General features: G+C 33.3%; 1 long non-coding RNA gene and 1 other non-coding gene across 2 annotated transcripts in view; one reads left to right on the top strand and one right to left on the bottom strand.

The window, feature by feature from the left end:
• Nucleotides 1-442: 442 nt before the first annotated feature.
• LOC129143986 (uncharacterized) overlaps nt 443-27,110 on the bottom strand; it is a 186,415-nt gene continuing 159,747 nt past the window's right edge. Inside the window, exon 4 of the long non-coding RNA XR_008548026.1 lies at nt 443-504. This is a non-coding gene — a long non-coding RNA (uncharacterized LOC129143986). The remainder of the gene's footprint in view (nt 505-27,110) is intronic.
• On the top strand, nt 7,835-7,941 carry LOC112209316 (U6 spliceosomal RNA). The gene has a single exon (XR_002944059.1). It is a non-coding gene; the product is annotated as a U6 spliceosomal RNA (small nuclear RNA).

Here is a 27,110-nt window from a genome sequence, read left to right as displayed (position 1 = left end):
GAATACTTCTTTTAAATATTTTGATATTACAATTAAGTTAAATATTTTTTATTTTTAAGTATCTCCTTGTTTGTTATAGTAGTAAACATTGTACTATTCTTTATGTCTAAGAATGCCCTGATTTAGTTTGTTTGTAACACTGAGATATATAATTTAGAATGAAAATGTGTTTACTATTCAGTTGTTTCCAAAAGATTTATTTAATAATAGAAAATGGTGTAATAGTTATTATGCATTCAATATATATTTACTTTGGGAAAACTGAAAAGGCCATTTATATATATTATAAAATATATATAAATAATATAAGAAGTAAAGTTATCAGTAATAAAATTAATAAAATAAATGAAAAGAATATATATTGATAACTTAATGTTATAAATGAGGAAAACATGTTTTAGGTGTCAATGTAAAAAATAAAAAGAAAAATTAAATAACTCACGTTCTCTGATGGAAGTGTTGTAAAGCTCATTAAACATGGGCAAATACAAAATCCATAACCACCTGAAAAAAAAAGCCAATAAATAATAAATTGACAATTAAAATTTTAAAATTATCTGAAAACCTTGTAAACATGTCTTATAGTAATAACATATCGAGTAGGAAATACTGTAAAAATGGACAACTGATAAACTATTGACTTTTTTCTTTTTTGAGATGAATTCTTGATCTGTCACCCAGGCTGGAGTGCAGTGGTGCAATCTCGCTTACTGCAACCTCTGCCTCCCGGGTTCAAGTGATTCTCTCTTGCCTCAGCCTCCCGAGTAGCTGGGATTACAGGCAGGTGCCACCATGCCTGGCTAATTTTTTAATTTTTAGTAGAGACGGGGTTTCTCCATGTTGGTCAAGCTGGTCTTGAACTCCTGACCTCATGATCCACCTGCTTTGGCCTCCCAAAGTGCTGGGATTACAGGCGTGAGCCACCGCGCTTGGCCAACATTTTTAATAGTAAGTGAAAACATACTTACTAATGATTAATTTGGGGGAAAGGAAAACAATATGATAATAAGTTACAGATATAGCCTAATTGATTAATATATATTGTGGCTGATAAATAGAAATAAAAACAAGAGGAAATAAAAAATATGGATTTATAGAAGACATCGATGATATATATACTTTCAGAAAATCTGACACAATAATACTAAAACTGTTTATTAATATTTGTTTTTAGCTGGAGATTATACGTACAAACTCTAAAGTGTGTTTTTACATATCCTGATCAGATGCAAGAAAAAGTTCAAATTAAACCCTCTTCATAATATGCATGAGAAAAATTCATTTCAGAATTTTAGAACATAGGTTCAGTTTGAAAAAAAAACAAGTAAACAAGAACTAAAAGAATAAATCAGTAATAAACATAAACAGGTCTTTCCAATCCTGGGCTATCTGACCTTTAAAAAGTTGAGCCAAAAAAAAAAAAAAGAAAAAAACAGCAACAACATGTTTGAGTACTTGTATTCAGAGATTAAGGGCCTGTATTAACCAAAAATTTATGTATATATTCATTGAGGCTCTGATAAACAAAATTTATTCAGATGATTCTTCTTAAAAATCTCAGATAAATACTGCAAATGCCAGAAATATTGGGAGGTTGAGATTGGCATGATGGAAGCCCATTTTCATAATTTCAGGTGTCAAAGGCAAAACTTATTATTAGGGTTTAAGTAAAATAAACATGATGATGATGCAGTTTGAAATTTAGAATATATTGTATGCTTCATTCTTTAATAGTTCCAGATAATTAGGCAGTAAATAGAGCATAAGTAAAACCTTCTTAGACCTGGATATTGGACTAGAAAATCTTCTCTCTGGGAGTGAGACCATTGCATATAAAAATGTATTGGATGTGTACAATAATGTTTTATAAGAAGAACATTTTTAATAATGTTAATTATTTTACTACTTATTCTCTAAATAGTAACAATAAATTGCTATAAGTTGAAAACCAAAAAGCAAATAAAGAAGATTATTGCAAAATGTTTGTTATGCCGTCTAAGATTTATTAAAAAAAACAAAATATCAAAGAAATGTCAAGTGATCTAGCAAAATTTTAAAAAAGTACTTAATTCAAAAACATAAAAACTATAGTTTAGTTGGTAATACATATATAAAATATTTTAAACTGTGTAGTTTTTTTTAAATAGGACAAGTCTTATACTGTATGATGTCTAATAAAGTCTTATTTTTGGAAGTCAAAAATAACTTTTTTTAAATAGGAAAAGGTATTTCATATATATAATATATATTTTATATATATAATATATATTTTATATATTATATATAATATATATATTATATATATTATATATTATATATTTTATATATTATATAATATATATAATATATATATTATATATAATATATATTATATATATTATATAATATATATTATATATAATATATATTTTATATATTTTTATATAATACATATATTATATATTTTATATATAATACATATATTTTATATTTTATATATAATACATATATTTTATATTTTATATATATTATATATACAATATATATATTTTATATATTGTATATATAATATATATATTTTATATATTTTATATGTAATATATATTATATATATTACATTATGTAATATATATTGTATATATTACATTATATAATATATATTATATATAATATATTACATTATATATTTATATTATATATATTATATAATTATATATAATATTTATATTATAAATATTAATATTATATATAATTATATATAGCCTATATATAATAATTATATATATAATATATAATATATATATTAGGTGGTGTCTTGCTCTGTGGCCCAGGCTGGAGTGCAGTGGCGCGATCTGGGCTCACTGCAACCTCCACCTCCAGGGTTCAAGCAATTCTGCCTCAGCCTCTTGAGTCGCTGGTATTATAGGCACCTGCCACCATGCCGGGCTAATTGTTCTATTTTTAGTAGAGACAGGGTTTCACCATTTTAGTCAGGCTGGTCTCAAAATCCTGACTTCATGATCCACCTGCCTCTATCTCCCAAAGTGCTGGGATTACAGGCATGAGCCACTGTGCCCGGCATATTTCTTTTTAAAACTTAACTAAATTTTATGGTAACTATTGTGATGTCTATATCAAAACACATATATGAACCTATTTGGATTCAAACAAAACAGGAACATGAAAATACCAAGTAAGTTTTGATTCTGATGAAAAATAAATGAAATAAATCAAAGTGTCATGAGAGATCCAACCTCTGATACTATATTTACAATAAGTGCATAGTTAAGGAACAAGTTCCATTAGGGTTCAAAAAGTAAGTTAATTACTTTTTAAAAAATATTCTTACATGTAGAAATTTAAGTCTAGATATGGAAGGAAGGGGAGGTTGTAGAGGAAAGGTAAACATTTAATTTTGCAGATGCTGCCTAGAATCTACACAAGCCTGTTTTTCGAGAGTCTGAAACACTTATTTGTGTTCAACTGATCTATTTTATTAAGGTTAAAGGTGCTAGAAATCGACTGGAAACAAAATAAGAGAAAGAAAAATTAAAAAAAAAACATTAATAAGGGTATTTAAAACGATATAGCCATGTATTTGTGAGACCATTAAAAATACTTGCGTTACTTCCAAACTAGAGATTGATTAATCCAAAGAAAGCCTCACAGATTTTTGTTCTAGCCATGATAGACTAGCTATATTAAACTTATCTTTCTGCTTTAGACAAATATGAAACTTAAATTGAGTATGTAGTAAAAGGAAAACTCTGGCTGGATGCCATGGCTCATGCCTGTAATCCCAGCACTTTGGGAGGCCGAGGTGGTCTGATCACAAGGTCAGATTATCGAGACCATCCTGGCCAACATGGTGAAACCCTGTCTCTACCAAAATACAAAAAGTTAGCTAGGCGTGGTGTTGAGCCCCTGTAGTCCCTGCTACTCAGGAGGCTGAGGCAGGGGAATTGCTTGAACCTCGGAGGCGGAGATTGCAGTGAGCTGAGATCCTGCCACTGCACTCCAGCCTGGTGACAGAGCGAGACTCCATCTCAAAAAACAAAAAAAAAAAGGAAAATTCCTTTTGTTAGTTGTGGGGAGTAAGAAATGCAAGGTTGTATCCTTGAAATAATAGAGGCAATTTGGGTCAGTCAAATATTTGTCCCAGCTTCTCCAAGGAATATTTCTTGGCTTGAAAGCAGGGAGATATGAGCAAATATAAATAATCTTCCCATGCAAAGAAGGAAAAAATCAAATTTCAGACAGCTGAGATGGCTTCAGATTGGGATTCAGGTACCAGATGGGGGAAGCCAAGGAGAAGGAAATCCAGAAAACTAAGAAAATTTTCCTTTTATTTTCAGAATTTTTTTCTTTCTCTCTCTCTCTTTTTTTTTTTTTTGTCTTTTGAACTACATGTGCACATAGCGACACTTGAAGAGACTGGTAGAGAGCAGCTGCTGGTTGGAATGCACCTGAGTAGATTTTAGCAATTGCACACAGAGTGGAATATAGCAGGGCTTTGGTCTCAGCCAGAGCAGAGATTCCTCAAGCACCCCAGACACTCATTTGAGGGTGCATTAGAGTCATACCCTAGAAGTAAGAGCTATTTTCTATTAGGGGTTAAAAAAGCAAATAAACCACAAATCAATCATATAAAAAACCCTTTCATATTTCCTTAAAAAAATAACTATAACAAAGCATTGGTAGAATTAATGAGAATTGCCAGTAATTTAACTATCTGCCAGGAAAAAATAAGCCAAAATTCTTTACAGAAAGGCCTCTAAAATACATTTTCAACAATCTTGATTAATAATTTCTAACATATACAGAAAATCAGAATAAAGCGATTGATAATGAAAATATAAAATTATAAGCATAAAGCAACCCAGAGATGATACAGACATTACAGTTAGCAAAAAAAAAAAAAAAATTAAAAGAAAGATGAACAAAATAAATAAGATGGAATATATATTTAAAAAGTACAAAATATATTTAAAAAACAAAAGTTAATAAATTATTGGTTGATATAAAAACAAACTTGGTAAAGAAAATAAAAATAGTAAATTGAAATAGTAAGAGAAATGTTAAAAGAAACTGGTGAGTCGCAAAAATGTGCAAAATACATAAAAAAGAATGGGAAACACAAAAATAAAAACTGAAACATATGAAACAGTAAAAAAGAAAGAAAAGAAATAAATCTAATCTACTTGTAATTGGGTTTCCAGAGGAGAAGCAAAGAAAATGAGACAGAGCATTATTTTGAGAAATATTAGTCAAGAGAGTTCTATATTTGATTTTTTAAAATCAATGGATTCAAGAATTCAGCATATTTCAAAACAAATAAAATCGTTATTATTAGTTTGTTATCACAGTGTTACAAAGATCTTCCAAAGACTAGGTAATTTATAAAGGAAAGAGGTTTAATTGACTCACAATTCCACAAGGCTAGGGAGGCCTCAGGAAACTTACAATAATGGGGAAAGGGGAAGCAGGTATGTCTTAACAGGCGCAGGAGAGAAAGAGAGCCTGTGAGAGCACAGGAAAAGCTACCATTTCTAAAACCATCAGTTCTGAGAATTCACTCACTATTAAGAGAACAGCATAATTGAAACTGCACCCATAATCCAATCACTTCCCTCCCTCTAAATGTGGGGATTACAATTCCAGGTAAGATTTGGGTGATGAGACACAGTGCCAAACCATATCAATCACAATTACAAACAAAATGAATATTAATTATAATACTAACAAACATCAAAGACAATGAGAAAATCTCTAAAAGCAGCTGGAGAAAACAGCAAGAATCATTAACTTTTAATGGAAACTATGAAAGACACACACAAAAAATAGAATTATATCTTCACAAATTATTTTGAATTATCTCCAAAAATTAAAGTAAGAATACTTTCTAACAAAGCTGAGAAAATTATTAAACAGCATTCTTCCTTTATAAGAAATATTAAACATGTTTGTCAAGTTAAAAAAGAATGATTTAATGTAAGAATGGAGAGGCAAAAAGAAATACACCACTCTGGAAAGGATAAAATAATGAAGTAAATATCAAAATACATAAGCTGTTTACATTTTAAACAACAGCAAGGCTGGGTGCAATGGCTCACACCTTTAATCCCAGCACTTTGGGATGCCAAGGTGGGTGGATTACTTAATGTCAGGAGTTCAAGACCAGCATGGCCAACATGGTGAAACCCCATCTCTATTAAAAATACAAAAATTAATTGGGTGAGGTGGTTCATGCCTGTAATCCCAGCTACTCAGGAGGCAAGGCAGAAAATTAGTTTGAACCCAGGAGGCAGAGGTTGCAGTGGGCCCAGATCATGCCACTGCTCTCCATCCTGAGTGACAAAGCTAGATCTAAGACTCCATCTCAAAAAAACAAATAAACAAAACAATAGCAATATCTTGTGGAGTTGATAATATGTTTAGAAGTAAAATGACAAAAATAGCAACATTGAGAAATAAATGGAAATTGTTGTATTTTTTAATATAATAAGAGAATACATTTAAGATACATAAATTAGATACAGATGCATTTGGTAATTTACAAGGTATTTGCTAAATATAGTGATACTAAAAATTATGACAAATATTAGTAAAGGAGAAAATTGAATAACCAAAACCTGATTAATGCAGAAAGTGAAATAAAAAATGATAGGAAAGGAGAAATACAACAAAACAACACCTAAAAACAAGAGCATCAACGACAGAGGACGAAAACAGAACATGGATAAAACAAGTAATAAAATAGCAGACCTAAACAAAAATATACAAATAATTGAATTAAACGTAAATAGATTCAGTACTACTTCAAGCAAAACATAGTAGATTATGAGACTGAATTATAAATAAATGCAACTACATACTGCTTGAAGAATACATGTTAAATAAGGCAATGCTCTAGGTTCAAAGCAAACATATACAAACCAAGTGACATGGCTTTATTACAAAAAAGACAAAGTGGTCCTTCAGAAAAATAAATGTGATAAACTTTAAAGAGAACTATTCATAATTTTAAAATGGTCATTTCAACAAGAAGACATAATCAAATTTTGTATGTACCTAATATATCTTTATTTTAAGTAAAGAAATAAATGATAGAAATTTGTGGCTTTAAGTGCCTATGTTAGAAAAAAGTGAAGCTTGAATATCAATAATGTCAGCTTAAAAGCCAGAAATAAGATGAGAAGTTTAAATTTGAAGAAAAACAGAAAGCAGGAAAAAATTTTAAAATGAGAAAGCATTGAGCTAGAAAACAAATTTACTGTAGAGAATATCAGTAAAATAAAATTTTGCAGCTGTAAAATGATATGACAAAACCTCTCAAAACTGATCTAGAAACAAGAGAAAACAAATTATCAATATCCTGAACAAAATAGGAGATATCCATATAGATTTTACAGTTAATGAAAGAACATTGAAGAATATTATAAATAATCTTTTGCCAATAAATTTGAAAATTCAGATGAAATTTACAAATTAGTTGAAAGTTAAAATTTACCAAAATAGGTACAAGAAAAAATAATCTAAAAATTACTTTATATGTAACAGAAATTAACATTTTTATTAAACACTTTACTCAAAGAAAATTCCAGGATTGTGTAAGTACAACGGCACAACTCTATTTCACAAGTCAGAAAAATGCCTTTATTTCAAGATAGTCTTGAATAAATTTAGTGAGCACAGAATTTTTAATTGGCTATTATGTTACGTCAACAAATGGAAGATGTTTAACTCTTCCAAGGCTTCCGTTGTTGCTGTTGAAAAATCAGCTTTCAGTGACTTGTTCCTGTGAAGTTAATCTGTTTGCTTTTTTTCTCTCTATTAATGTTAAGATTGTTCTCTTGTACTTGCTTTGACAGCACATACAATAAAATTTGCAATGTACAGGGAAGATTAACTGACCTGCTGCACGAAGATGACACACAAATTTATGAAGATGGTTCTTTTTATTTTCCTTAAATTTTAGGTAATTTCCCAATGATGCATATTTTCTATTTTTTTCAAAGTCTTTGTCAATTTTCATAGTTTCCAGGTTTCTGCCAAAATTTTACAGTTTGGCTTCTACCTCACTCTAAATAAAAGCATGATTGTTTTGTAGTATGTGTCTGATAAATGTAAAAATTCTCCTGTTGAATTCTTCTATTGTTTATCCTGTCTTTTGTTTCCTATTTATGTTGACATGTAGTCTAATGGTCCTCATTATTTTGGTTGGATGCTGGACATTATGGTTTAAATTTATTTTTAGAAAAACAATGTTTGATGTATAGGTTTTTTTTTCTCTCTCCTAAGAGAATTATTTTATTCTGTCATTTACTTTGTGTCACTAACAATAGATCATCATTTTAATCTAAACACATGGCTTGAGATTTTGAAAGGAGATATATTTTACTTCTCATTCACCCTATATTTTAAAGTGTAGACATATGTGGTTTCAGTTGGCCTCTCATTTTACCTCTTACATAGCATGAAATGCTACTAGAGCCAAAGTGGTTGCATGCCAAGCTGATGTCTCTGCATTTTTGTCTTTCCTTCAATCGCGGTCTGGTACTTGCAGTCTTCAAATGCAACATCTCCAAAACTGAGCCCTTCTTTTCTTCATAACTCTTTGCCCTCTTGTGCTTCACTATTTGGGGAGTGGTGCTAGTCTGTACTTGTCTTATAGAAGCCTGTGACTAGAAATCTTTGTTTACTGCCCAAATTGTCAATGCTCTTAAAAAAAAAAAAAAAAAAAAAGGAAGAAAAGTATGTGAAATCTGTCTTTGACAATACAAATTCTCATGTTTGCGTTCTTTAACTTTGCATAATTAGTCTCATTGATTTTCTTATCTTTCAGCTGCTCTAAATGCAAATGCAATTGTGTTCTATCCCAGCTCAAAATCTTGAATAGGTTTTTATTACATACAGGATGAATATACTATGTTGATCAATAAAAAAATAGTTTAGCTTTATATCATCTGAGAAGATTCCTGAGTCTTACTGCCGGTTTAAATCCAGACTCTATCTTGTATTCTACTTTCTTCTATATATGCTTATCTTCTCTCTCCTTCAGCTTTCTAACGTATAAAATGGTAATTATAGTAACTAACAAATATTTATGCTCTACTTTCTGCATGTTACTACATGCTACAAAATTAAACACACATATTACTTCGTGTCTGACATATTTATTTATTCCCAAAGTAAAATTTTTTTCTGCATGTTTTTTTCACACTGCTATGCCTTAAAAAAGGTCACAATTATTTTTTTAATTTTAAAAATTATATTTATAGCAAAGTCAACTTGTACATTTATGGATTCTAAGGCAAAGTTGAATAAAAGTTTAAGATAAAAACTCACACAGTATTCTAGCTTGACATGGCCTTCTTTCGGGTATTCAGTGATTGCACTGAATGTATGATTTAGCTCTACTCTGACACTCAGAAGCACAGCTAGACATTCAATTTTCTGTCTCAGCTCTTACAGCATGATTGTCTCTCTCTCTTTTAGAATGCACTAGGCATAATACCAAGCTGTTGAATTTTACATGTTTTTCTATCCTGACCACTTTATACTAGAATGTCCTAATAAATGTCTATTGAAAAAATGCATGAATGAGTGAATGAATGAAGCTCCAGAAGAGACAAAGCCAAAATGAAAAGCCAAGACATCTTTGCATTCACAAGCTAGAATTATGTCTCACATATTTGAAGAGACTTAAAAAAATTCTCATCCAGTCATGCTTCCATTGTCACCTTTTGGAGTTAAAAAACTGAAGTCTGCCTCATTACATTAATTTCTTTAAAAATTACTAACTGAGGTTCTATTACTATATACACAAGGTACTATGTTAAGTGATTTTCAAATTAAATGTTAAGAAATATTTTCTGCCCTTGAGGGGGGATTGAGAAGCTGCAAATGAGAAGCTATCTTCGAACCTAATAAGACCTGACCTCTTTATATTTTTTTTACATTGTAAGTACAAACTGCCCATCATCTTCAGGCTCATCTCTTTCTTGCAATTATCAGACACAGCTAGGAGCAATTAGCTGACACTTTAAATATTTTACATGGGCATCCCCATAGTTAAACTCAAATGTTCATTACATATAGTTTCCATTTTTCAACTTTTCTGGTTGTAGTTGTGCCAGTTGCTTTGCTACAGCATACCAGAGGTTACCATTTTATCATCCTCCAATAACATTCCCTTGCCATTTTACAGTCTTCACTACTGACAGACTTTGCTGCATTTTCTCAGCTTCTGTCCACTAAAAGTTATGAAGTGAATGCCAAATATTTTAGATTTTTGTTATGGCAGCATCCCACACTAGACCAATTTCTGGTGCAGTGGTTGCTGCATAGCAAATCTTCTGAAACTCAGTGCCCAAAGAAAGAAAAACTGTAACTGTTTTGTTCATACGAATATACAGATGAACTGGAAAGTATTCTGTCTGGCATTATGTGAAGAATCCAGCAGTCTCAATTGGGATTCTTCTAGATCAGCCAGCTTGCCAACACAAAATTTAACAGAGTCCAGACAAAATCAACAAGACCACTTACATGACCCACAGCTAATTGCCAGCTTCTAAGAGAACTGAGCAGAAATTTTCAGAAGCTGTGCATGTGATCTTTTGACTTACATGTAATTGTTAGGAATTGTTTTAAGTTACTGATATTTAGGAGACTTTGTTTTACATCAATGGCTAACTAATTCATTATTGAAATTGAAATATTTTGAAAGAATTTTTCTTCTTTAATAAAAGTTCCTAAAATTAGAGGCTAAAGCATAATAAAACAACAGCATCAGCAACAATAACAAAAACAAAATAGGCCTGTAATAAATATTTAACTGGGGGACCAGGCACGGTGGCTTACACCTGTAATCCCAGCATTTTGGGAGGCTGAGGCAGGCAGATCATGAGGTCAAGAGATCAAGACCATCCTGGCCAACATGGTGAAACCCCTGTCTGTACTAAAAAAAATACAAAAATTAGCTGGGAGAGGTGGTGCATGCCTGTAGTCCCAGCTAGTCTGGAGGCTGAGGCAGAAGAATCATTTGAACCTGGGAGACGGAGGTGGCAGTGAGCCGAGATCGCGCCACTGCACTCCAGCCAGGCAACCGACAGAGACTCCATCTCAAAAAAAAATTAATTGGTGAATACATTGGCCAACATAGCAGTCTTGAGAGGGGCTTAGAGAAGAAAATAAAAGTATGGTTTAATAGTCATACCTTATAAAATAAATATTTGCCCAGATGCTTAAATGTTAAAAGACATTTTGATAAAACACAAACCCCAATTAAGATAAAATTTTTGATAAAGTAGCAACAGATATATAATTTTTAACATAATGATATATTTAACATGCTGAAATATTTCTACCAAGAGTTTTTCTAGGCATTTTAAATATTTAAGTGAAAGTAAAGACTTTACAAAGAAATAAAATTTAGAAACTATTTTTTAATCACATATAAACCATAACTATATTATTTTTAAAATAAATCTATATATAAAAGAAGAAACAATTTAAAAATAGCACATCTCCAAGCCAAAGAACCAACATAAGAGGTTTGCATATTTTGGATCCTGATTTGTCTTCTACATGTAGTATTTGGCCTACTACACAGTAAGTACTTAATTCTTTTTTAGTTGAATAAATAAATCAATTATAAATAATGAAAAAAAAAGCCATGAAATACTGGGTATTTTTTTTTCTCTTTTCTAGGACATGGCTGAAGATTGATGTTTAATTATACCTAATATTTTCAGGAATATGGCAGCAAAAAACAATCATTTTTAAACTCCATTTTTAAGTATCTTTTTTTATTTTTGCCAAATTTCAAAATTTGCTTTTTGGGGAAATGTAGGGAGCTATGAACCAGGACCTTCCTAACTCACATGATAAGGGGAATTCAAACAATAAAATATCTTCCCAAGAGTATGGCAATATGCATAATCATGCTTGATGCATAAAGATTCTTTGTAAGACATTAGGATGATATAAAATAAAACAGAGTAAAAATATGTATATATAAAATACATAAAGAATACTCTACTCATTCAATAATTTTTTTTTTCTTTTTTTGAGACAGAGTCTCGCTCTATCACCCAGGCTGGAGTTCAGTGGCACTATTTCGGCTCACTGCAAGCTCCACCTCCTGGGTTCATGCCATTCTCCCACCTCAGCCTCCAGAGTAGCTGGGACTACAGGCGCCCGCCACCATGCTCGGCTAATTTTGTTTTTGTATTTTTAGTAGAGACGGGTTTTCACCGTGTTAGCCAGGATGGTCTCCATCTCCTGATCTCGTGATCCGCCCGCCTTGGCCTCCCAAAGTGCTGGGATTACAGGTGTGAGCCACTGCGCCCGGCCTCAATAAATATTTTTTATGTATGACAGACATTTAGTAGAACTCTTGAAATTTCTCAAGGCAGAGTGTACTTTTATGGAATGCATTTGTCACTAGTTACTTTCTAGGTGAAAGAAAAATTAAGCTTAGTTCAATTTAATAACATTTTTTGATGTTTTTGTAATTATAATTTGAAAGCTACAAATTCTATTTCATTATAATTATCTGTATATTTTAACAATATTTACTTCGTTAGAATTCAATTAAAACTAAAACACGTTTATTAACACATATAGTATATGCTTTTCGATAAAACTTCTAGTGCAATGTTTCCTAGAAAGGATTAGAACTGTCTTTAGATTATTATTTACACATATGCTGAGTAGATATAGGGACTGAAACACGATGAGTGTTATGCACCTAATTTTGAACAAGTCAACTTAAATTCCCTCATAATTTATCCTTTTAAGTTATCCTAAAGCATGTTTTATTCATGGAATCACATAGCACAGTATTAGTTCACAATAATTAATAGAATATAAGAATCTGGAAAACTTACAAAATATAGTGTGCTTGCAAATTCTGTTTCTGAATGAAAAATGTTAATAAGGTTATCAGGAAAATAAATCATGGAAGCGAAAACACTGCATTTGTTATTTGATAAAAACTCAAGTTATTATCATACTTACAAATACAACCTCAGGACTGTCTCTTAACTGGTTGATGACAGTCACTCCCAAACAGAATATCTCTATCCTTATAATGTTTTCACCAACTAGGCAAGTTGGGCTTACACAATGTGGTTCACCTTGAAAATAAACAGTGTACAGCTGGCCACAGTTATCTATTACAGCAAAATTATCCCTTTCACTAGCATTTATTAAGAAGCTAGTTACATAAGTCATTTTGTTCTTGGTATCATAAAGCTACTTAAAAACAACAGAAGATGTCAAAAGTTCCCACCATCCTCTGTACAACCATCAAAGGTAATTAATATTTTAGCTAGACTGAACTAAGCCATAAAGCAATAGGTAAAAGCATTTTTGTGTTTTGTTCCTTATGAAATAATATATGTGTATCAGAGAAGACACAGAAAGTGCACAAAAGTACAAAGAATAAATTCACCATAATACTCTCACCCAGCAACAGCCACAGTTTATATATCTCCAGGATTTGTTTCTGTTTGAGGTAATAGTATATATCACATCATAAATATATCCCATGTAATTAATATTATAATGAATTTCAATGTAAGAAAGATTTCTAAAAGTGAATGTTTATTGCAAAATTCATAAAGCTGTATAGCATGGAGGTTAAATTCACACTAAGGAATCAGCTGGAGGGTGTCATTCCTTACTCTGTCTCCACCAGCTAAGTGTGTGAGCTTGGACAAACAGCTCAACTTTTCTTTATCTTTACTATAAAATGGGAATAAAATAGTTCCTATTTCACAGGCTTGTTACAAGGAGGAAACTTGCTAACTCATGCAAAGTTTTTGAAGTATATATTGTTAAATCAAAATATTTTGGTTATTCTTTTCAGGCTGTTACTATGTATTTTCAAACAGCTTTCCCTAAACAGTAAGCATTCCATTCAGAAGTGAACTTACCAGTATCAATTGGATACACACACACACACACACACACAAACACACACACATACAAACACACGCACAGAGAACGAGAGTATTGGGTGTATACATAAGTGTGGGAATAATAAATTAAAATAATAAAATTTAAAAATATCTTAATCATAGCTTTCCTTATGTCATGAAAATAGATGTGAGACAGAAAAAAGCTAGAAAAGACAATAAAACATGAGCTCAACAGAACACTACTTATTACCAAGCACTATGGAATCTTCACTCTTTATATATCTCTGGATAAACCATAATTAGATCTACATAATTTTAAATGAAGAACTCTGCATTCTTCCCCTGACATGTCTACCCATTCAGTGTCATCAGCCCAAATTCACACTATCCAAGTTGCTAGACGATCCAGACATTTCAGTTTGTAACTATTCTGAAATTGCCTGAACTTTTTATGCTATTAGGCATGAGTCTCGCTCTCCATTATGCTCTGTGGACTTTATTTATAGAGAAAAGCCTGGCCTCCATTCTTGCTATCAGAGGCATGTTGGGCTTTAGTGCTTAATAGACAGAACAGTGTGTTGACATGCATATGTTCATGCAGGACTTGGCACAGAAAGGCTATCTGATCCACCGTCTCTTATCCTTCAACTCATTGTCGGGTTCACTCTTTAATTACCTATCACAGAGGTTTTTCCTTTCTTGGCTGGAGATTCAATTTCTCATGCCACTCTCAGAAAGATTTCCTACAATGCCAAATTCATCTACATGAGTCCAAATTAAGTTTGAAAATGCCTTAATTAAGGAACGATTGAGGCCCATTGAGTACCAATGGCCCTACTTGAGGGTGTATATTATTACTGAAAAAGACTTCACTTAAACATGTTGTTAACTCATACATACCGTGTGGCTTATGGATTCATAATTTTTCAGTTCGTGAAATGACTCCAATTCAACCTAGCTTTTCTGAGCTGAGATTAATTTCGTTTACTGATAATTTAAATTTTACGAACATTATGACCACACCTTTTACATGCAAAAATAGACTTCCTACCATGGATTCTAATTGAATTCTGATAGAGCATATTTGGTAAAGTTTATAGATTTATGAAGCAGAGGGTAATGTTTCGCTCTTGTCACCCAGGCTGGAGTACAATGGTGCACTCTCGGCTCACTGCAATCTGCACCTCCCGTGTTCAAGTGATTCTCCTGCCTTAGACTCCCGAATAGGTGGGATTATGGGCATGTGCTACTACGCTCAGCAAATTTTGTATTTTTAGGAGAGAAGGGGTTTCTCCATGTTGGCCAGGCTGGTCTCAAACTCCCAACCTCAGGTGATCCGCCTGCCTTGGTCTCCCAAAGTGCTGGGATTATAGGCATGAGCCACCATGCCCAGCCTATGACCTATTTTTGAATGGTTTTCTGTTGGCATGAAGGCTTCTCCAGTAAAAATAAAAATAAAACAACCAAGCAACAACAACTACAACAAACAACAACAAAAGGCAGCAAAAACATGCAGCAATATCTGCTGTTATCCATCTACCGAATTCTGGTTTTGATATTTTAAAAAATCTAAATAAGCAGGCCTCATGAGAATGAGAAATATGCCCAAATGTGCTAGTAGGTCACGAAGTATAATTATGAGTAGTGCCATCCTCTTCCTTCCGGTCTCCTTGCATTCTGGTGATGAAAGTAATTAAACAATATATTGACTTAAGAGTATAAGAAATTTCCTGCAGGGCAGTACTTGTGTTATGTTAGGAGCTAGTCAGACAGGAGCCGGGCAGGAGGGGGCCCCTCCCGCCCCCACCTCCAGGAATGTCAGGTGACCAGCAGGTGATGGTTCAGCAGTTGTTGTTTTGCCTCTCTAAAATGATAGTTGGTCCCAGCTGGCACCAGGGAGAGACCGTTTCTTGATGGTCTGGCAGTTGTCACACTAAAATGATCATTGGTGGCAGCCAGTGCCACGAAGGGGCAGTTTCCCAAAAGATAAAAACACTTGAAATTGGTAATCAGCAACTTCCAATAAGATCTCAGGGCAAGTGAGCCTGAGCATGAGCATTAAGAGACAAAATGGCAGAGCATGAACTTCCAGGGGCATTCCACCAGATAAAGGAAGAAAGCCTCCAGTGAGCATGGGTATAACTTCTTATACACACTGTGCATGCTCACCTCCCGAGCGCAAGGAGGGCACCACACATGCCAGCGGCTCACCCTAAGGGCAGAATTAAGGGAAAAGTGCTTGAGATGCCGGAAGTAGGCCAGCATATAAAGTCTTAGGTTCAAGGATAAATGGGGCACTTGACCTCCAAGTTGCACATTTGGGTCGCTTCTAAGTAGGTACTTTGTTTTCTTTCATTCCTGCCCTAAAGCTTTTTAATAAACGTCCATGCCTGCTCAGAAACTTGCTTTGGACTCTTTTTCTGCCTTATGCCTCTCAATTTCTTTCTTCTGAGGAGGCAAGAATTGAGGTTGCTGCAGACCCGTACAGATTCGTTGCCAATAACTCAGACAGTCACCACTCTTAACACTTTTCACCTTGAAAGATATTGTTTCCTTTAGATGCCACTACATCCAAGTTTTCAGAAGACCACTTATCATTCTGTACATCCAGCTGCTTTTGGTTTGTGACATAAAATAGTAAGGCCATTTAACCCATGAGAACCAGCATATTGCTTTACATTTTTCATTATGAATTCTACTCTTTGTTTATATGTGGAATGCCTCAGATGGTGGGACTGCAAGTAGCAACACATGAAACTAAGAAAATTAAATCTACAATATATGTATTATCCAGTGATACAGATCAATTTTTCACCCCCTCATTCCCTACTTCTATAATGTAATTTACCCAATGTCATCTACCCGCTGCTTTCAAGAAGGTGACTAACCCCTGTTATCTTACAGTGCATTCCATAATAGGCACCTAGAATAGGAAATTCACAGGCCAAATTTTATGGAGGAAAGTACAAAACATTGAGCCCATGTACAGTCCTTCAGCAAACCTGTCCACACAGTTCATCAGCCCTTTGAGTAACCCCTTAGATTGTGAAAGAAAGAAGCTGACTGATATACATAAGACAAATTATAAAGAACCTCTTCTGCAGTAAGGACTTTGGAAAGCATTTACATGAATGTCAGATAGGCAGTCACTTAGGCAGTGATAATCGACCCCTGCTGGGACACATGAGAATGGGCCTTGAACCTGGAACATTCTTACATAGTAAAAAAGAGCTCTCATATCTTGTGTTGAGTATATGTGTGGGAATATCTCTTCCTGTTTCAGACTAAATGTGTATCTTTTGTTCTGCTTAAGCATGTGTGCCATATGGCTCCTGGCCAACCCCACTACTACAACCATTCTGGACCAGAGGGGATAGTGTCCTTCAACTGCAGAATGAGGCAGTGCATGGAGACTATCATTCTATGTGAGCTGTGGAATGAGACCCACTGGCCATGGGAAACCAACAGATACCATTGTAGCTAATCTTGATCTGATCATCTTTAAGTAAAATGTTGTTCCAACCAATCCCTTTCCATTCAATGCCTGTGTGAGTGGTGTCTTCCTTGGTTACTTTGAACCATAGAGTAGACTGACATCCTTGGGACTGTGGCTCCTGGAGGAGCAGGACTCCTCCCCTGAAAGTGATATGAAGTATCACTAGTTTACACTGGCATACATTTTTAAGACTGTGGATCAATTTCAAGAGGGCCACCCACATATCTTTTTTCAAAATCTACCATATTTAGTTCCAGACTATTTTCTAAATTATTACCAAGATATTACTATTTTATAGCATATATTCAGACTGTCTTAAAAAAAAGGGGGGTGAGAGAGGGAGGCAGTGAAATGAACTGCTCAATGTTCTGCTGACTGAGAGGATATTTTTTTCTTTACTCTTTTTGGGGCCAGCCCTTTATGGATTGAGGCACCTTGGAAGTCCACTTTCAGCTCTTTCCACACCATTGAGCAAAGCTGTCTGTAACACAAAAGATCCTTATTAACCTTCCTCAAAGGAAATTTTATGATTTACTATAATAGGAAAAACTCCATCTCTTCTACACCACCTATACATTTTTATTTCCCTGAATACATTTTTCTCATACACACCATGATGCAAATTTGCCTGTGGTTACATGCTTATTTTATGGTTTCCTAGGTTCCCATTAGTTTTACGTTCCTTAAAGCAGGTATGGGCTTGGTTTATCTAACCATTGGCTTGCTTGCACAAAATGCTCAGTAAGAGTTCAACATACATTTTATACATTTATGAAAAAAAGATGAATACAATAAATCCTATCAGCAGCAAATGAACCACATGCATGAGGGAAATCATTCTGTTTTTTTTCTCTTAGCATTTCTTTCACCTATAGAATATTCTAACTTGAGAATTGAAAAGGTCCACATAAGTTGTTTTCAGATAATTTTCATCATGTTTTCTGATAACATCCCCAGCCCTTCCATTCCCCATATCATTGCACAACTTCAGCCATGGAATCTTAATTTTACACAATGACTTTTTACAAGAGATAGTCTTTGATGATACTTTTAATTTTTGTAATATATCTTTCTAAATTTAAGCATACTTTTGGACTTACATAAAAGTTGCAGAATGTCCATGAATCCTACTCCCAGAGTCCTCAACTTTAAAGTCTTACTTTACTATCATACATGTGTTTATTATTAATATTTTAAAACCAAATACATGGGCCTAGGATAAACAAAGCTAGGAACAGGCTGAGTCACTACTTTCCCTCCTTACCTTTGTTGTCTCTCCATATATTTCAGTGTTAATCCTCATAGACTGATAAATGAAGTACAGAGAAAGGGAATTATCTGAGCAGCATCAGTGGATACTCCACATTTTCCAATTTAATAATTTGCTTTAAACTTAATATATAACAAAGGGTTTAATAATAGTTACTGTTGGGAAATACACTGCTTTTAGTTACCAGAAACTCACAAAGCTGAAATATTAAAATACTGGAGATTCAATTAAGAAGTGCTATTTGGTATCTCAATATTTATCACTCTACAAAAATGGTTCAGTCTGAGAGTATAAATGGAAAAAGAATCGTATCAGCAGGACAGTGATCATAAACAGCCTCCAACAACTAAGAGCATGTCATATTTACTCAGTGCAATTTTTTACATTATTTTTATAAGAACAATTCTTCAAGGACAATTGCTTGTAACGTATATGGCATGAATCATATACTCTCAAAAGTGGATGTTTATGGACTTTTTTGAAAAATAAATACACTCACATACATATTCATTTAAATACACAAGTTTTCACAACAATGACTTACTTTCTAAGGTCAAGCTTGCTAAAAGCACAAGCTTAAGGGGCTATATTGCATTATTGGACTACATATGTGACTTTACAAGCACATGATTTTAAGATTACCTCTTTAGTTTAACATTAGAGCTACTGTGGGATATTTTTAAATTAACCACACTGGCTCCTAATTGCATTTCTCAAAATTCAGTAAAACATCACATACTATAGAGGACACGGGGAGCTTCGTGTCTACTAACTAGTCAATCTGATCAAACTTGTGTGGAGGTGAAGTTAACTAGCTTAGCTCCTTTGGTTGTTGATGGGAAACTGAAAGGCAAAAACACTGAGACATTTTAAGAAGGCAACACAAAAATTCTGGTGTAAAATAGAATAGAAAGTAAACATCTCACTTCTAATTTCTCTGAACGCTTTCTTCACTTTTCATTCTAATGTTACACATTAAAAAATCATTGGGGCTGGGCGTGGTGGCTCACGCCTGTAATCCTAGCACTTTGGGAGGCCGAGGCAGGTGGATCACGAGGTCAGGAGATCGAGACCATCCTGGCTAACACGGTGAAACCCCGTCTCTTCTAAAAATACAAAAAATTAGCCGGGCGTGGTGGTGGGTGCCTGTAATCCCAGCTACTCAAGAGGCTGAGGCAGGAGAATGGCGTGGTGGCAGAGCTTGCAGTGAGCTGAGATCGCGCCACTGCACTCCAGCCTGGGCGACAGAGCCAGACTCCGTCTCAAAAAAAAAAAAAAAAAAAAAAAAAATCAACAAAATCATTGGTTGGCTAATTTGAAATATATACTATAATACTATATCAAAGGGAAGAAATACTTTCTCGAACTTTTTAAAGATAAAGCGTTGTGTTGCTATGCTTAGCTCAAAATTTGAAATTAGTAAGTGATAGGGAACTAATGAGTGTTGTTTTATAAAGAAGCTTGACATCACCACCAAACTGCAATTTCTGCTTTAAAGTCATATAAAGCATAATAATTTTTTTAACTATATGGATCCATGAATATTGCCTTTGATGAGTTAAAGTAAAATAGGCAAATATTTTTAATAGAACACAAATAACTGTTATTTCTACAGGAAAAACATGAATAGTGAACTATATTCAGATTAAGAATTGCTTTGCCTTAAAGACACCATTCAAAGAGAGGAGATATTTGTAACATATATATTTGATAAAGCATTCACATACAACATATACACAAAAAAGTTTTACCAATCTAGCAGAAGAGGAAAAAAAATCATATAAAAATTGGTAAAAAATTTGAAATGACACTTTATAGAACAGGGCTTCAAAAGGCTCACTAGAAACATGAAAAGTTACTCAACTCCATTAGCCACCAGGAAAAAATAAATTAAACCTTATATGTGGTACCTATCATAACTCGTGATGCAAAACATCTATAATGAAAAATACGACAATAGAACTAAGTGCTTAAGAGAATGTCTAACAAAACGTAACTGTTATATTCTGCTGTTGGAAATGTAGAATGAAGTAATCAGTGTGGAAATTTTTGTCAGTACCTACTGTTCGGTGAACTTATACAAACACTATGAGTCAGAAATTTAACTCTTTAGTTTACATCAAGAAAAATGTCTGACCAGGCGCGGTGGCTCACGCTTCTAATCCCAGCACTTTGAGAGGCCGAGGCGGGCGGATAACGAGGTCAGGAGATGGAGACCATCCTGGCTAACGCGGTGAAACCCCTTCTCTACTAAAACTACAAAACAAAACAAAAAAATTACCCGGGCGTGTTGGCGGGTGCCTGCAGTCCCAGCTACTCCTGAGGCTGAGAAAGGAGAATGGCGTGAACCCAGGAGGCGGAGCTTGCAGTGAGCCGAGATCGCGCTACTGGCCTCCAGCCTGGGCGACAGAGCGAGACTCCGTCTCAAAAAAAAAAAAAAAGAAGAGAAAAAAGAACAGTATCCAAAAGAATGTATTCACATATTCAGCAAAAGACGAGTCAAAAATTCATGGAACCATTCTTCATACTCACCATTAAGAAAAAAACTCAATGCCCACAACCAGCAGAATGGTTAAATTAATGACGATAAATTTATTGAAATAATGTTACATAGCAATGAAAATAAATGAATTATTACTAACTAAAACAATTTAACAATGAGTTAATCTTAAAAACTTTAGCTAAAGAAACCAGACACAAAATAGTGACACCACACACACACACACACACAAACATAACTTCAAAAACAGGCAAAAGATAAATTTACGGTGTTAGAATTTAAAGTGTTTATGACCATGCATGGTGGCTCACACCTATAATCCCAGTGCTTTGGGAGCCCTAAGTGGGAGATGCTCACTTGAAACCAGGAGTTCAAGACCAACCTGGGTAATATAGGGATACTGCAACTCTCAAATTAAAAAAAATAAGTAAAAATTAGCTGGGCATGGTGGCACACATCTGTAGCCCTAGCTACTCAGGAGGCTGAGGTGGGAGGATCCCTTGAGCCCAGGGGTGAGCTTTGCTTGCACCACACTACCGTATAGCTTGGGCAATAGAATGGGATCCTGTCTCTATTTTATTTTTTTAATAGTGTTTACTTTTGGAATAGGCTGATGATTAAAATGGTGCACAAGAGGGCTTTCTGGAAAGCTGGTAATATTTATTTCTTAATATGGAAGGTTTCAATATATAATTTGATTGCATATAAAATGTAATCAAAGTTCATATCTGCTTAAATGCACGAATACACATCAGAAAGTTAATATCTTTTGACAAGTGGAAGTAAATGTACAAGGTCAAAATGTAGAAAATACAAGTAAGAGTGGAATGAGGTACCCTAAACAAATTCATATTGGAAATAAAAATAACGTCCTTCTTCAAATTTCAGGAAAGGCTTGTATGAAAATAGAGGACAGAACTATGATTATTGAGGTAAATTACAGAAGCCAGATTTATTTCAAAATAAGCAATTCTAGCTACCAGAGCTTTCCAGAAATTGAATAAAATATCACTTTGATATGTGAGCCACCAAAATCATCAAACTTATTAAAAATAGTTAATTTTCATTTTTCTGAGTTTTTAGCCAGTCATTTATTTTCTTTTGTTTTATTTTATTTCCCTGCAACAATTTCTTACTGAGAATTCATTGGTGCTACATATTTTTCTAAGAGTATCTTGTGTACTAGATTTTTTTTTATTGGCACAAATGTAGACTAAATAATATTTTTTATTATTTGTTTTAACTCAAGAATAGATGGTTGTGTTAAGAAAAAATGTTCAATTATACTTGAGTATTTATATATTAAATATAATTAAATATTCCATTATACTAGTAAAGGAAGGCAGATTTTCTTTAGGACGACCAAATACCACTCCAAAGGGGTCCTGCAGAGGATAGAGATTGGGCTTAACTCTGAATACAACTTGGGCAGGTGGGAATTGATAGCTAAGGAGCGGATTGGGATTCAGTAGACGGAAAATTGCTAAGAGGAAATATCAAGGGCAAGGGGTTTCTGGCTAAACTGACTTACAGAATTCTTGTTGAAAACCAGCCAGGTGATTAGACATCGCCTGGAGGACAGCGGAGGATGATGAACCTGATCAGATATTCACATGATCAGATATTAAAGGTGGGGAGTTCTTGTTAAATTGACTTAGGGAGGTTCTTTGTTAAAACTAGATTTTATAAGGAAGTTCACAGATGGGTCTAGAAGACATCTCAGAAGTCTAAAATTTGGCCAATAAATGAATTTTTGTGAATAGTCAAACTAAAATGTAACATATTACAGTGTTAAATGTATGTGCTGTGATTTCAGACTCTCAGAATTTGAAATCTCTCTCTTCATAGTGTACTGGCCTAGTGACCTGGCAAATTCAATCCAACATTCTATCCCTCAGTTTCCTCAACTGTCAAATATGGCTAAAATGGTAACTACTGCATAATGTTTTTCTAAAAATTAAACATTTTATAAATAAAACCATTGAAGTCTTCCTGGTTACTTCAAAAGCATCAGATATGTTAACACTGTAAATAGTATTAATGTTATTTATTTTGTTTAGGCAAGTGATTAAATACATAGACAGGGTCACATATTTAAAACTTTCAAGAATAATTATTTTCATATTCATAATGCTACACAGGTAAATGTACATTTGTTCTGGTTCAGATGAAAGTGTGTGTAAAAATTTAAAGTAAGTTTATAAAAACACATTATTATTTTATAAGAATCTTAGTGACAACCATTTTCATTTTAATTATGTTGTCCTTATGTAAAAATTAGACCACACTTTTCGGACTGATTCATGCATCTTGGATGTCCCACCTCCCTCACTGCACTGTACTATTATGTGCTTCAAAGTTGTGTGATACCAAGTCAACAACTTTTGTCCTTTGACATCTGAAGTTATTCAGCTATGTTTCTTATTTCATGGGTCAGTTACTTTCTTTGTTCTCATCCATGAAGGATAAACCCAACATTTCTTAATGGATTGGAGGCAGGTAGTGGGATTCTTAACTCTATTGTGGATCTTGGCTTGTCACAGATGAATTGCTTCTCTTTGATACAACCTGAGCAATCTATCTAGTATGTGGAAAAATGTCATCTCTGTGGAAGAAGAAATACAATTCAGACCAAAGAGAAGCTTCTCTTATTTAAAATGAATGGTGGCTATTGGTGGATGACAAATCCACAGTCAGTTTAAAGCTGCTAGTTGATTGTCTGTTGAAGGATAGACACAGCTGAAAAAATTTATAAAGATGGTGTAGATGCGCCATGTGTAATTTCTCTTACAATAAGTTAAACTACTAAATGTTAATAATATAATAGAAGCATAAAACTGTATTTTTGTTTTCTTTTATAAATGAAGTAAGAGAAAAATGGAAATTTATATTTTTCTAAGTGTGCCAAAAATAATGGTTTGGTATATATAGACTTATAAATGTGTTTGGAAAAAGCTGGGCTGAGGGTAATTAAGGTAAGGAGGTTTCTCTCTCTTTTGTTCTTTCTCTTGTTCTCTCTCTCTAGGAAAAAGTCCCACTTTATTTCTCTAATATCATGATATGATCAAATTACAGAATTCCTTTCAATGTTGGTAAATTCATTAATCATGTATCAGTAATATTCATTGAGATTTATGTAATAATAATTATTTAGTAATTAAGAATTTAATAAAATAAATGATAGGTTTGTGGTTGAAAATTACTTTAAGAATAGTTTGTTATTTCCAGCATGTTAGAAATATGATGTAAATAGAAATTTATATTTTTAATAAACTGATTTGCTTCAAGATAAACTAGGTATTACTCATGATAATTATATATCTCAATGTATTTTTAAGGACTCACATGTGACTGCAAGAAATAAACATGTGTATACACTTTTCTTAGACTTAAGAGTTGCCTGAAATACTAAAATGTGTGAAATAATGTCCTGTTAAAGCACAGCTCTGTATCAGTGAAATTTTATACAAAACAAATACTAAGTAAAAATTTTTTTTTTTTTTTTTAATGAGACGGAGTCTCGCTCTGTCGCCCAGGCTGCAGTGCAGTGGCGCGATCTCGGCTCACTGCAAGCTCCTCCTCCCGGGTTCACGCCATTCTCCTGCCTCAGCCTCCCAAGTAACTGGGTCTACAGGCACCCGCCACCACGCCCGGCTAATTTTTTTTGTATTTTTAGTAGAGACGGGGTTTCACCGTATTAGCCAGGATGGTCTTGATTTCCTGACCTCGTGATCTGCCCGCCTTGGCCTCCCAGAGTGCTGGGATTGCAGGGGTGAGCCACCGTGCCCGGCAAATACTAAGTACGTTTTTATGAACAAAGATATTTTGTATGTTTCTAAAAATATAAATAGCTTGTGATTATGTTTTTCAGGACAATGAGATAAATTATACTATTTAAAAACATATCCAAAAATTGAAAAAAAAATCTGCAAAAGTAAAAGAAATACATAAATATCTACAACAATTGTATTAGTATAAATATTTTATAGAATTAACATTAAATTATGCATTTCAAGGTTTCCTTTTAAATTTTATGCTATGCATAAAAGTGAAATATAGTGAATGGAGAGCATTACAAAAAATTAGTATTTAAGGTAAACATTTATTTTATTATTTATAATATTCTCTACTGTGTCAGATATTATTTTAATTTAAGAGAAAAAAGGGATTTCATAATGCCTGTAGGTTCATAACAGTGGTCAGGGTATGAAATGTGACATTGTATTGAAATATACAATGAATTATTTAAAGCAGATGTTTTAAAATTACTATTTGTCTTTTGAAATGGTTAAATACATACAACCATTGAGCTACATTTACACATTATATAAAAATCATATTTTATGAATTCACATATTTTGCATATATATATAAAAATAACTTACATGGCAATATTTGTCTGCAATATCGAAAGTTTAGTACACAATATTTGTATGCATTTTATCTTGGAGGAAGACTCTTAAAGAAATCACACAAAGAGCTTAAGTTCTTTTTGTTTGTTTCTCTAGTTAACATCTTTATAAAATTTCATGATACAGTCTTCCCTTGGTATATGCAGATAAATGGTTTCAGAATCACCCATGGATACAGCAATTCATAGATGCTCAAGTCCCTTATATAAAATGGCATAGTATTTGCGTATAACCTACATATATCCTCCTGTATACTTTAAATCATTTCTAGATTGTATGTAATACCTAATATAATGTAAAATGTTTTGTAAATAGTTCTTATACTGAAATTTAGTTGATATTTTTTATTGTCATATTGTCATTTTTTCTTCTCTCTTTCTGAATATGTGTGATCTACAGTTGGTTGAATTCATGGAAGCAGAACCCACCAATACAATGGGCCAGCTGTATGTTAAATATAGTTTAGTATTGTCCCATGTTTAGTTGCAGCACTCACAAGAACAGAAGACATTCCTAAGGATTTCCAATAAAAAACAACTGGAATAGATGTCATATTCTTAAAATAAATATAATGAAAGTGTGGATTCTGCTACCTAGGACAGAATCACTTTGGAAGCTAATTTTGGGAGTGGGAGAGTGACTCAAGGCTGTCCAGATTCCTCAGTGATTAACAATTATCAAATTTCTATGCAGACAATGACCAATTTTCAAAGAAGGGGAGTAAGGTGAGCATGTATTTAAATCTCACTAACTCAGTCTTCCTCATACAGGCTAAACACAGGGACTGCTATTTAAAAATATAAAAGCATTGTATCACTTTTAACTGCGAATAGCTCTGTTTTAACATGTGGTAATTAATCACACAGATAAGATTGAAAAGAGAATCGTGACCTTGAAATGTTGATTTATGTAAACTCAACGATTTTTTAAAAAACTTTAACCAACAGAAATTATAGTGGTACACAAAGGAACATTTCTCAAATATATTTTACATTTGCCACAAAATAGGAGCCACCCAAGGATATTGAAGTATTTATTATGTTTTATCAAAAGCTTTCATTAATGGAAACACATATAGAGCAATTTATTTATTTAACTTGTGTTTTAGAATGAATTTATGAAAGTGACTTGTCAAAGTTGATCATGTCTCTTTTACCTAAATGTGTCTGTATAAATTTGAAAATGATTGATTTCATTATTTACATGGTTACTACATTCACTGAATTGAAATGGTATCAAGGCAAATTTATCTAAGTATTAAAACTGTTTTAAAACTTTGTTTAAAGGTATAGATTCTGAACTGGTAAAAAATTGGTATGCGGGTTTTCCAGTTTCTAGCCCAGCATGTAATCAGATTGGAAGTCACCATTCTCTTCTAACCACAAGTAAAATGCTGAACAAATTAAAAAATAAATGACTCTTCTTAAGTCCTTCAGAGAAGTGAAGTTATAGGGCAAACCACTGTCCTCTCCCGAGTTGAGAGGCAGACAGGCAGACACAGAATAAATCACACTTTACAAAAGCA

This window comes from Pan troglodytes, chromosome 4, assembly GCF_028858775.2.
Source record: "Pan troglodytes isolate AG18354 chromosome 4, NHGRI_mPanTro3-v2.0_pri, whole genome shotgun sequence".
NCBI classification, from domain to species: Eukaryota; Metazoa; Chordata; class Mammalia; order Primates; family Hominidae; genus Pan; species Pan troglodytes.
Note: the sequence above shows the minus strand (reverse complement) of the source record. Positions and strands in the feature narration are given on the sequence as shown.